The sequence below is a fragment of the Hylobates moloch genome, unplaced genomic scaffold, assembly GCF_009828535.3.
Source record: "Hylobates moloch isolate HMO894 unplaced genomic scaffold, HMol_V3 SCAFFOLD_18, whole genome shotgun sequence".
Classification (NCBI taxonomy): domain Eukaryota; kingdom Metazoa; phylum Chordata; class Mammalia; order Primates; family Hylobatidae; genus Hylobates; species Hylobates moloch.
Genome location: NW_026652293.1, coordinates 77,682,708 through 77,695,620, shown reverse-complemented (window position 1 = coordinate 77,695,620; position 12,913 = coordinate 77,682,708). Strand labels below are relative to the sequence as shown.

Genomic DNA, 12,913 nt, shown 5'->3' with positions numbered 1-12,913 from the left:
ATCATTTTAAGGCATATCACATGAAATGCATAATCCTTTGTGCAAGATAATGGAAGGTGCCCAGGACAGATGCAAAGGATGGAAGGAGTGGGGACCACTCTGGGTGCAGGTGCAGCGACAGCTGAGGCTTCACATCCCACATCTGTACCCAAATATACCATTTCTGCCCACCCAAGCAAAACATTTTCCCAGAGTTATGCTTTAAGCCTTTACAGGGAACTGGAGGATAAGAAGGGACTACTGATAACTTCAGGGCATTATGTTTGAGTAAATATAAGAGAACCCAAGGTATGAGTCAACAAACAGGGACCCTGGGTGCCCCGCCCAGTTCTCTGAGGATGGCAAAGACCAGCAATCAGAAAAGTCTCCTTGGGGGCTGGGCTCAGTGGCTCACTCCTATAATTCCTGCACTTTGGGATGGTGAGGTGGGAGGACTGCTTGAGGCCAGGAGTTCCAGACCACCCTGGGCAACATAACAAGACCCCATCTCTTTAAAAAAAAAAAAAAAAAAGTTTTTTAAATTAGCCAGATGTGGGCACCTGTAGTCCCAGCTACTTGGTGGGGGTGTGGGTGGGGGTGGGGGAAGGTGCTGAGTCAGGAGGGTCACTTGAACCCAGAAGGTGTTCAGTGAGCCATAATCTTGCCACTGCACTCCAGCCTAGGTGACAGAACGAGACCCTACGTCTAAAAAAAAAAAAGAAAAGAAAAGAAAGAAAGAAAAAGAAAACTTTCCTCAGGAAACTGTTCTGTTCTGTCAGCCCAGCACGAAATCCTGTGGCAGGAACATCATGGAAGTCGTTTTACCCAGGAAGATTTGGTTGCTAGCATACCAGCCATGTCGCAAGGTTGCCAAGTGAGTGTAGCAATTGTGTAATTATTGTGGAAATGTAGTTCTCAACCACATCTTTCTCATGGTAATTAGTGTTGCTGGTTGAGCATATTATTATTATTATTGTACACTTCAAGTATTATTCCCCCTAGATTCTTATAAGATTCAGTAAGGCAGTATGACTGCTGTGCTCCAGTTGTTTCTGCCTATAGAATAGGAATTAGTATACTTTCCATACACCTTAACGATAATTCCACTATGAACTCTAGACATAATTCCGGCATACAGTGTGCTTAGAATAAACTGCATTTACAGAAACAATACACTACACTAACGGTCTTTTTAACAGAATGTGGTACCCTGGTATGCACAAAAGCCAGTGTATCAGAGAGGCTGTGTTTGGAATGTACTCTAGGGCTATATTTACAGAGGATGCAAAATACACACATGGACTCCATTTCACACCCCAACCAGGCCTGTTAAATGAACAATTAAGAAACAAGCCCCGGCCCGGCAAGGTGGTTCATGCCTGTAATCCCAGCATTTTGGGAGACCGAGGCGGGCGGATCACGAGGGCAGGAGATTGAGACCATCCTGGTTAACACAGTGAAACCCTGTCTCTACTAAAAATACAAAAATTAGCCAGGTATCATGGTGGGTGCCTGTAGTCCCAGCTACTGGGGAGGCTGAGGCAGGAGAATGACGTGAACCCAGGAGGCAGCGCTTGGAGTGAGCCGAGATCGCGCCACTGCACTCCAGCCTGGGTGAAAGAGCAAAACTCCATCTCAAAAAAAAAAAAAAAAATGAAAAAGAAACAAGGCCCAGCACAGTGGCTCTCTCCAGTAATCCCAACACTTTGGGGGTCCAGGGCAGCAAGATCACTCGAGGGCAGGAGTTCAAGACCAGCCTGGGCAACATAGCAAGGCTCCACTTCTACAAAAAGAAATTGTTAAAAATTAGCCAGGAATGGTGGTGTGCATCTGAGGTCCCAGCTACTTGGGAGGCTGAGGTGGGAGGATCACTTGAGCTGAGGAGTTCGAGACTGCAGTGAGCTATGATTGCGCCACTGCACTCCAGCCTGCGTGACAGAGTGAGACCTCATCTCTTAAAAAAAAAAAAAACACACACAAAATAAAGCCTTGGAAAAACTAAAAACTTAACATTTTTAAGGGGATTATTTGTTTTGCGGTTGAGACGAAGGCATAAGAGAAATTTAAGAGATCCTTACAACAGCCGGGCGTGGTGGCTCACGCCTGTAATCCCAGCACTTTGGGAGGCCAAGGCAGGTGGATCACCTGAGGTCCAGAGCTCGAGACCAGCCTGGCCAACATGGTGAAACCCTGCCTCTAGTAAAAATACAAAAATTAGCTGGGCATGGTGGTGGGCGCCTGTAATCTCAGCTACTCAGGAGGCTGAGGCAGGAGAATCGCTTGAACCTGGGAGATGGACGTTGCGGTGAGCCGAGATCGCACCACTGCACTCCAGCCTGGGTGACAGAGCGAGACTCCATCTCAAAAAAAAAAAGAGATCCTTACAACAGAGGAGACGCATTTCACTACAGTTTGAAATGAGTACAGTTTGGAGTGATCCTCCAAATAGCGTTTATACTTAGTGCTCTAACTGGAAAGTCTCCTGTATGAATTATTACCATCCATGAAGCCCCAGTGCCGTTTTCATTTGTTCCTCTCTCCTAGGCCTGATGTACCTTCCAGATCCCTTGTGAGAGCTCCTCTCCATGTCCCTAGCCAGTATGTCACTGCCACCTGAGCCGTGCAGGACGATGACTGCAGAAGGACATATGAAGTAAACCTACAACATCTGTGTGTGAAGATGTAAGCTCATTGCTGACTCAGAGCTAACTAGCTTGGGGACAGCTTATGGATTTATACTCCTCTGGAGTATGATTAGGAACTGGACCTAGTTCCTACTTATATTCAATTAGCTTTGGTTGATCGCAGGCCCTATGAAAACTTTATCCTGAAGCTCTTTCACCACCAAAGTTCATGTGGCAGCACGCGCTCCCCTCTTCTCTAGCAACTGGAATATGAATGTGGCCACAAAACATACAGAAAGTTTTCAGATTCACAAGAATAAATGTCACGGGGGGAGATGCCAAGATGCAGGATGCACAGAGACAAGGAGTGAAGAGGGAGCTGAACGTCCAGGGAAAAGCGCTTTCATGCGGCACCTCCAGGGAGCAGGGAGAGGAAGTGCATCATAAAAACTGCATGTACCACGTAAAAGTCCACTTCCTGATTCAACAAGGAAGACAAGTAAGAAAATCTCTACAAGTGGACAAATGCTAGCGGTGTGGCAATTGGGGGTCCCAGTAACGCAACCCACACACACTTTAAGAAATATCTGTCCCATGGCGTGTTGTGACAGCTTGAAATCTATGCTGTTAGGGCACATGCCCAGCTAAAATGCAAATGTACACGTCTTGAAACACCATAAGATGATCAATAGGTATCTGCTGAATGAAAACCTATGGGAAAAGTAGGAGAAGGAGAAAGTGATGTATAGTGTTAAACATCTGTGAATCTGAAAACATTCTCATGGCAATCCATGCATAAAGCAACGATCGTTGTGCCCATTTTTCTTATGGATGCCAAAATCAGCTTCCTTGTAACTTTAACTCATTTTCTTTTTTTTTTTTTTTTTTGAGACAGTCTCTCTCTTTCACCTAGGCTGGAGTGCAATGGCACAGTCTCAGCTCACTGCAACCTCTGCCTCCCAGGTTCAAACTATTCTCCTGCCTCAGCCTCCCAAGTAGGTGGGACTATAGGCGCACACCACCATGCCTGGCTAATTTTTGTATTTTTAGTAGAGACTAAAAATGTTGTCCAGGCTGGTCTCAAACTCCTGACCTCGTGATCCACCCGCCTTGGCCTCCCAAAGTGCTGGGATTACAGGCATGAGCCACCGCACCCGGCATTTTTTTTTTTAAGACAGAGTCTTGCGCTGGTCACCCAGGCTGGAATGCGGTGGTGCCATCTCAGCTCACTGCAACCTCCACCTCCTGGGTTCAAGTGATTCTCGTGCCTCAGCCTCCTGAATAGCTGGGGTTACAGGTATGCGACACCACGCCTGGCTGTTTTGGTGTATGTGTGGGTTTTCTTTTTTTTTTTTTTTTTTGAGACAGAGTCTTGCTCTGTCGCCTAGGCGGGAGTGCAGTGGCACGATCTTGGCTCACTGCAAGCTCTGCCTCCCGGGTTCATGCCATTATCGCGGCTTAGCCTCCCGAGTAGCTGGGACTACAGGCACCTGCCACCACGCCTGGCTAACTTTTTGTATTTTTAGTAGAGATGGGGTTTCACTATGTTGGCCAGGCTGATCTCGAACTCCTGGCCTCAAACAATCCACCCGCCTCGGGCCCCCAAAGTGCTGGGATTATAGGCGCGAGCCACTGCGCCCGGCCACTTCAATCCATTTTCAAACAGAGAAACTGAGGTTCAGAAAGATGAAGTAATGTTTTCCAAGCTCAGACAGGTAGATCAGGATGTGAACCTAGATCTGCCACACTTACAGAGGCCACGCTCTTCCCACTAAACCTGATTAGTCTGTGTATGTCAGCGTAAAAGAATTTCTCATCATTTTCTTGGGACAAACTTAGTTAAGGTAGAGGGTACACAAGGAGTGCTCTGCAGTAACGGCAGTGAGTAATGTTGAGAGATGGTGATGTAAATGAGAGCTTTCCTGGCTGATAATATTTCTCAGGTCTTACTGAATGTGAATAACAATAGTGGCTCTCATGAAAGGGCTTGGGGGGAGATGTGGTACAAAGGGCCAAGTCCTCGAAAATGGGATAATTGAGTACATATGGCCTGCCTCGCAATCCTAAATAAAGCTGCTCTGTAATTCTAATGCCCCAAGGCCAACATAACACAGACCAACAGGCCTCCTGCCTTTAAATATTCAGGCTGACTTATAAAACAGCAACAACCTAAACAAGGGCAACTTTAAAACCCCAACTGGAAATAAAAGACTTCTCCCTGGAGCATGAAGTCAAGCTGCCTCCTCAGATACAATCGTACTCCTGTGGTGCAGAGTAGCTGGGGGTAAAAAAGTATCCCTATTAAAAACATTCCTGCAGAAACATGGCAAAATGAGAAATGGAGCCCCTTCCCCCCGCCCCCACGCCTCCTAAAAATGGGGCTTGTCTCCCTCTTAGAACAGGCTTTAAATAGTAGATAATGACTTCTGGTAATGCTTAGCTTTGATTTCTTCAGGTTGTGAATCTAAGGAAGTGGAAAGCTGGTTTTATGTTAAAGCAGAGATCTAAGACCTGAAATTACAAGTCATTTATTGTAGTTATCCTCTGCCTCTAGGTTGTTGTCTTAAAAGTTACAAAGGTGCAATTATCCAGGTGGCTAACAACCTTTCTGAATTTAGAATTCCAGTTGTCACAGAAAAAACCATGGCAGGGCTGAAGGTTAGAAGCAAACGGAGGAATCTAAAAATACTGAGCATTCAGAACGCAGTAACAACCCCTTACTAGCGTTTAAATGATCTCTGTGTCTTCTCTACTAACATCTAACTGTTAAGGCAGGTCACTGTGCTTGCTCCATTATCAGGATTATTTTATTTCAAGCATAATATCATTCACATTATAACTGCTGTGTTATTTCAGAATGAAACTGATTTAGACTATCTGTTGCGTGTTTAACTTGTAATACCTTAAAAATCAGGAGGTGAGGCAGTGGGTGTACTGAGACAGGACTGTATTTAACCCAGGGAGGTGATCCAGACCCAAGAGCCAGCTCTGAGGCTCAACTCTAATTCTCAGCTGTGTGGCCTTGAGCAAGCCCCTCAGCTGCTGTCGTCTTCAGCTGTCTTGGGTGTAAAGTGAAGATAATCTTGTCTCCTTTTTAGGGTTGTTCTAAAGAAATACTGGGCACAGGGTGTGGGCTTAATACGCTTTTTAAGAAATCAGTCACTTTTTCTACAAAACAAGAATAAAGAGGCATCAACAGGGGTCACACAATGACTTTCACGCCCTTTAGAAAACATCCTGTACTGTGGTCCCATCAGTGTTACGCCTTTACTCATACATTATGATTCTAAGAACGTTTGAAAAACCCTATACCCTCAATCAGCTCTGCCTATATTTGAAATTCAACAATTAGACAGTCAATCCTTTGGATTAAAGCTGCATTCTCTATGAAAAGGCAAGTTCCCCCCTGGAAGAGATAACAATAAAAATGCAAGCCTCTATCAATCATTTATGGTAACAATTTCTTATCCCTTTCTGAAAACAAACAGAAAAAATGTATATTAAAGTAAGCAGGGGCTAGAGAAGGGAAGTAAAAGTCAGTCTCGAAGGGGAAAGAGACATAGAACTGGGAGGCTGGAGAGATTTATGAATATACATGCACATTTCCATATACAAAGATACCGACACATTCTCTTGGGATGGAGACTGTGCAGAACAGCATCTGCTGTACAACACTTGCATTAATGATATTCCAAAATATTTAGGATTTTAGCCGCGATATTCCTTCCTCAAAGTCCCTAGAACTGCAGAAGATTTAAATATTTTGTCTTGGAGATTATCAGAGCTCTAGACAAGATCAACCAGACTCAAGAGACCAGAAGGGAAACACAGAGCAGTTCGTGAAATTCCAATCCTGGTTGACTGCTGTGTGCTGCTGCAGTGGTCAGCCTACATCCTTCGCTGAGCATCTGTGAAAACGAGATTGAGGAGAGAAATGGGATTTGGGAGTATCACTGCCCCTATCTTGGAAATTAAAGACAAATAAGCCACTAAAGAAACAGTCGTGTGGGATTAACGAGAGTGTGCATTCCTTGTGGGTGTTAGAACAATCTCGTGCATTTTTTAAAATCCCATCACACTGATAGCACGGAAGTGTAGACACAGGATGTGTTCCTTTCGATTTACTGCTGACAGACTGTAAACTGCATGAGGGCAGAGGCCGGGTTTGTTTGGCTGACCGTTAAAAATACCTAGCACGAATGTGTGACTCATATCTGCCCTTCAATAAATATTTGTGGATTGCATGAATAAATGAATGAACAAGTGGATGGATGGATGGATGGATAGATGGACGAATAGATATGTGGATACATGGGCCAGGCGCAGTGGCTCACTCCTGTAATCCCAGCACTTTGGGAGGCCAAAGCAGGCAGATTTCTTGAGGCCAGGAGTTTGTGACCAAGCCTGGCCAACATGGTGAAACCCCATCTCTATTTAAACATACCAAAAAAATTAGCCGGGCATGGTGGCACATGCCTGTAATCACAGCTGCTTGGGAGGCTGAGGCAGGAGAATCACTTGAACCTGGGAGGCAGAGGTTACAGTGAGCCAAGATTACACCACTGCACTCCAGCCTGGCAACAGAGTGAGGGGCCGTCTCAAAAAAAAAAAAATCAAAGATATGTGGATATATGAACAGGTGGATGGATGAATAAAGACACACATGGGTCAGATTATTTAAAACTGGAAACAAAGAAGCAGCCTGAATTCTCCCCTAATCAACTACGCACTACCATCCAACATACACCGCTGAGCACTACCACCCCCAAGAAGGGAGGAGGTAGGGAGGAGGGAGGGGAGTATATATGTGCATACTTGCGTGTATTTGCCCTCTGTTGGTACAAGGGCACCCTACCGGGAACGAGTGTAAGGACATTTAGATTTGCATCTGATAGAGACGGAAAATGATGAAAGTTTGAGGATAAAAGGTTTCCTCACCAGTGCACCAGGAGTCAGCAGACCTGCGTCTTGCCTTAGCTCTGTCACCAGCCTGTGATCTGGACAAAGCAATTATCTTTCTGAACCTTAGTTTCTTCATCTGTAAAATGAATGAAGTGAACTTAGATGCCCTGAGGCCCCACCTAGTCTGTCCCCTGCTTGGGATTCCAGCCTCAGCTCAGCTCAGCGGCCACACTCTCCCGCCTCCCCCGGCCCCCCCACCCCCTCCCCCCCCCCCCCCCCCCCACCCCCTCACCCCCCACCCCGAGCTTGGGACTCCAGCCTCAGCTCAGCTCAGCGGGCCACACTCTCCCGTCTCCCCTTCTCACTGCCGCAGAGGCTTCCTTTCCACCACCAGCTGCACACCACGCCTTCCTGACCCCCCGGTCTATATTAGAACTCCTGTTACGCTCTCTAGAGCATCCGTCATCTTCCCTTTATCTCAGTTAGAACCGCGTAGTTATTTATTATTATTTGTTAAATGTCTGCCCCACCCTGACTGTAAACAACAACATTTATTGAGCACTTACAATTTTTTTTTTTTTTGAGACGGAGTCTCTCTCTATTGCCCAGGCTAAAGTGCAATGGTGCAATCTCAGCTCACTGCAATCTCCGCCTCCCAAATTCAAGCAATTCTCCTGTCTCAGCCTCCTGAGTAGCTGGAATTACAGGCCCCCACCACCATGCCCGGCTGCTTTTTGTATTTTTAGTAGAGACGGGGTTTCGCCATGTTGGCCAGGCTGGCCTTGAACTCCTGACCTCAGGTGATCCACCCACCTTGGCCTCCCAAAGTGCTGGGATTCCAGGCGTGAGCCACCGCACCCACCCGAGCACTTACCAAATATTACACTCTGTTTTAATCACTTTACATGCATTATTTATTTTAATCCCTATATTAAATAACTTTGAGGTAGATGCTTCATCATTCCCATTTTACAGATGAGGAAATTGAGGCCAGAGACACAAGTAACTTGTCTGAGGGCACATAGCGTAGTAAGTACCTGATCTGGAATTTGAACTCAGGCTGTCTGCTCCAGAGACTGCACGGACTCTGGTATCCTGATTTGAATCTCCCAAAACACAAGTACTGGAGGTCTGTTTTGCTCACCACTGTATTCCTGACACCTGGCACAGTACCTCAGTGAGGCAGCATAGTAAGCCCTCAATGAGTATCTGCTGCAAAAGGGAAGGGTGGGTGGGTGGTAGGAGGAAGGGAGGGAGCAGGGGAGGAAGGGAGGGAGCAGGGGAGGAAGGGTGGGAGCAGGGGAGGAAGAGACAAGACAGGATCTCATTCCTTAGCTTTTTCTGCCCTAAGCTTGGCTAAAGTCACCTGCTTAAGAGAGAGCTGAGGCTGGAAACCACTGAGAAATGCTCAAATGTGAAAGTGAAATACATCTGTGAAACTCCAGTATGCATGGGAGTGCTAATAATTTGGAGGACACCAGAAAAATCACACATTAATTATCCTGGGTAATGAAACTGTGCCTAGTTGTCGTCTATATGGTGAACATCATTTACTTTACTTTTGGGCATTAAAATTTCAAAATATCTCTCTGTATCACTTAATATAAATACACTTCCCCGGGGGGGCACTTTAACTTTTGACTCTATCTTCTTCTGTCCTATTTTTATTCTTTATAATGAGCATGTACTACTCATACATTTTTATATCAAATACTAAAAATAAATCCTCAAAAATATATACCTTTTCTCCATTGCTTGACCCTGCTTCTCAAATCTTCCTAATGAATCCACTTACACAGCCCCATCATTAGCCATGAGATTTCTGAAGTGTGTGAGCACGTGTGTGTGTGTGTGTGATGTGTGTGAAAAACACAAAGTTATAATTATATTGAATTAAAATAAAAGATCAGTTTCCACTGTCCTCTTCAAAGTGCTTTTCACTGGAAAAGCAATAACCTGGGAACGGAGCCTGCCCTGCCCCTCCTCAGATCTTCCTGGCTGATGAATCCTAATCAAAGCTAAGTGCTGAAGGATAATAAATAGGTTTAAGCTATGCCACACACCAGTTCATTAAAAATAATAATTGTTCTCCTAGAAGGCCCATGGTTTATAAGAGGATTACAAGAATAGAAGCAGGAAGACTATGCAGAGCTTTCTTCCTACTTCTCAGGCCTGCAACATCTTGAGTGTGGAAGGTTGTTATTCAATCACCAAATATTTATGATGGGCCTACTGTGGGCAAATAATTGGTCGGGTGATGCAGAGGATTCTAATATGAATAAAATCTAATCCGTGCCCTCTGAGTGGCTCAATGCACTTGCCAACATCTTTAAATGCAGAACAGAATCAATGAGAAGTAGGATTTCTTATCTCAAAATTGTTCTTCCGCCAAACACCGAAGGAGCTATATTTTGTTCCTCTTAAAGAGTCTACCATCCAGAAGGGAAAAATAAGATAGAAAATAAATAACTACAGCACACAGTACCTCTGAGGATAGGGGTAATAAGATTGCGGTCAAAGCAGGGTGTGCTCAGAACCATTTGAGGCGACTGGCAATCATTTCCTTAAAAGTGTAGCATTGAGAAAAGCTCTAATAGATGCGTAAGATTTTGATGGGATTTTGGTAGGAGCCAAGGAGGGTAATCAAAGTGAAGGAAGATGCACTTAAAAAAATATCCCAGGGAGAATGCTGAGGTCCGTTAAGCCACACCTGTATGGCTTGGTTACAGCAGTGGTTCTCGGAAATCACCTGGAAAGTTCTGAGGCCCATCCCGGGGCTACTCTGGAGGTGAGCCCAGCACTCCATGTCTTGGTAAGTCTTCCAAGTGATTCTGGAAGAAATTAAAGGAAGAAGCGACTGGCCTGGAGCACAGTAAATGTAGGGGATATGGCTCGGAAAGATGGGAGGAGACCGAGAGGTCTGAGGCATTCACACCCAGGTCACCCTTCAACAGGAGAGCCAGGGAAGGGTTTTGTGCAGATCAGTGATATCGTAAGAGCTGTGCTTGACAATCAACTTGGAAACATGCTGGAGGAAACACAGTGAAAAGTTGTTTTCAGAGCTATTAGGAATGGGAAGAAAATGGACTTAGGGAGGCCAGGTAGAAGCTTAGAGATAGGGGCTGACATCCTGATCATTGCAAAGGGAAGTCCACAGGATGCAGCCACAGAGTAGCTGCTGGGAGGAAACAAAAGACTATACATCTTATATCTCATTTACCAGGAAAATAGTGGTCTTGTTAAACGGGGTCTTCCTATAGGGACACCATCAAATCATCGAGTCCTTGGATCTGTCGCCATAATATATAAGGCTCTAAAAGCATACAAAACACTAGAAACAAATAGTTCTATCATCCTCCTGCCACAGAAGGACATCCTGAAGGACCTCAAGGACAACCTCAAGCCCCAGGCAAGGGCTCCAGTCCCTCCCTTTTCCACAAAGCAGCCTGACAGGCAGATGGGCCTTCCCAGGGCACTGGACATGCTCAGCCTCCTTCCCCCCGCCCTGAAGCGGAGCCCCAGGGGCAAACAAGAGCCAGCTGTTGCTTAAGTGACCTCCGCGGAGGAGATCAAAGGAAGGATTTAGGAAAGGAAGATGCCTCTCCCTCTCAATCCTGAAAAATCACAGGCTCCTGTTTATGTGACCCATGTCTCCCAAGGAATTCAAGCAATGAGTTCAAAGACCATAATCCAACTAGAGCATCTCACAAGGTCAGGTGGGAACAAGGTTGCTACCATCACGACAGGCCTCCTATTTAAATGACGGTGGAACTGAGAGGCACAACAAACAAATAATGTTATTCCCATCTCAGAAAGACTACGACCCCCCAAAGTCAGTGCCAAATAAGCACTAAGAAAATATAAGCATAATTGGAAAACACTACTAGCAGAGATTTTACTCACTTCAGTAAAAGTGACATGCAGCAGTGGTGAGCCACCTAGGTGGCAGGTGGAGAAAAGAAACCTACTGGGGATATCTGAAGGATGTGTGTAAAGGAATGCCTCCTCCCCAGATCACACTGGTTCCTGCATAAAATCCTAGCAGAGCCCATAAAAAGTAACAATGATTGAGGCCTCCCAACTAGTTGCCTTTATACAATAGCCACTATTTAATTTTCCCCATATGCTAAATGCCTTGGAGCCTTATATATGTTTAGATCATATAGTAACCTTGGGCAAACAACTGTTAAAATCTTCAACCCTCTCCTACACACACCCACACCCACACCCACACACAGGTACTTCACAGAGTGAAGAAATTACCAGTATTTCTATTACAACAGATTTTGGCTTTTTGAAGAAACGCCAATACTTGATTACCAGCATTCTTATTTTTCTGGCTATACGGGAGCCAGGGCCAGCATTTCATTTGAGTCAGTTAAACATGGTTAACACTAACAGGCTAAAATAACAGATTTGAAAGTAAAAACCAGGCCAAGCGCAGTGGCTCACACCTGTAATCCCAGCACTTTGGGAGGCCAAGGTGGGTGGATTGCCTGAGGTCAGGAGTTCAAGACCAGCCTGGGCAACACGGCAAAACCCCATCTCTACTAAAAATACAAAAAACTAGCCAGGCATGGTGTCACATGCCTGTAGTCCCAGCTACTTGGGGGCCTGAGGCAGGACAATCGCTTGAACCCAAGAGGTTGCAGTGAGCCGAGTTTGTACCGCTGCGTGACTCTGTCTCCAAAAAGAAAAAAAAAAATTATTTTGTTTCCATAGAGTTTTGTTTGCAGTGTCACTATGTTACCAAAGTCTAGGTAACTCTAACCCCATGCACCGAGCTCAGAGAGGACCTCCCTTTCCATAACTGCCTCCCGCATCAAGCACTCTACGTAAACGGAAACTCTAAATCAATTCCAAATGAGGGGCGAATTTTAAAACTGTGCCACCATGATGAATTAGGCCTCTCCAAACCTGAACTGCAGTAGAAATTAGGTTCAAAGACGAGATAATGGCCTTATATGGAAGAAGCTACCATACACCTTCCTACAAAATCACATTTTCCTACAGAAATCAAATGACCCAGTGTCCTGCATGGAATGCTTTAACAATTCTAGTGATATTATTTTGATATTCTTTTCAAAAGTCCATGGGAAGTTCACAAATGATCACTCAGCAGCAAAAAGAAACTTTCCGGGCAACATGTCATTTCCTACCTCCACATGGTCCAGGTCCTAACACGGTCAATGGACGCAGCCCTGTCTCTGCTCTGAATCTTTCTCTGCCATTGATTTGCCAGTTGCTTCATCAGATGGCAGCCTTGGCCTACTGTGCCTGAGTTGCTGCCTTCGTAAAGAACAAGTAAGTTGTCATAAATCTGGCACAGTGGAGGGACGCTCTGGCAACAGATGACTCAGGTTTGAACATAGGCTTCTCCATTTACTTAATTTCTCTGCGCTTCAGTT

The 12,913-nt window shown here is 45.3% G+C and overlaps 1 protein-coding gene across 2 annotated transcripts in view; it reads right to left on the bottom strand.

Annotated features, from left to right (window-relative positions):
* The window catches only part of KIF26B (kinesin family member 26B), a 568,473-nt gene that overhangs the window by 516,833 nt on the left and 38,727 nt on the right, over positions 1 to 12,913 (bottom strand). The gene's annotated exons all lie outside the window — the stretch shown is intronic.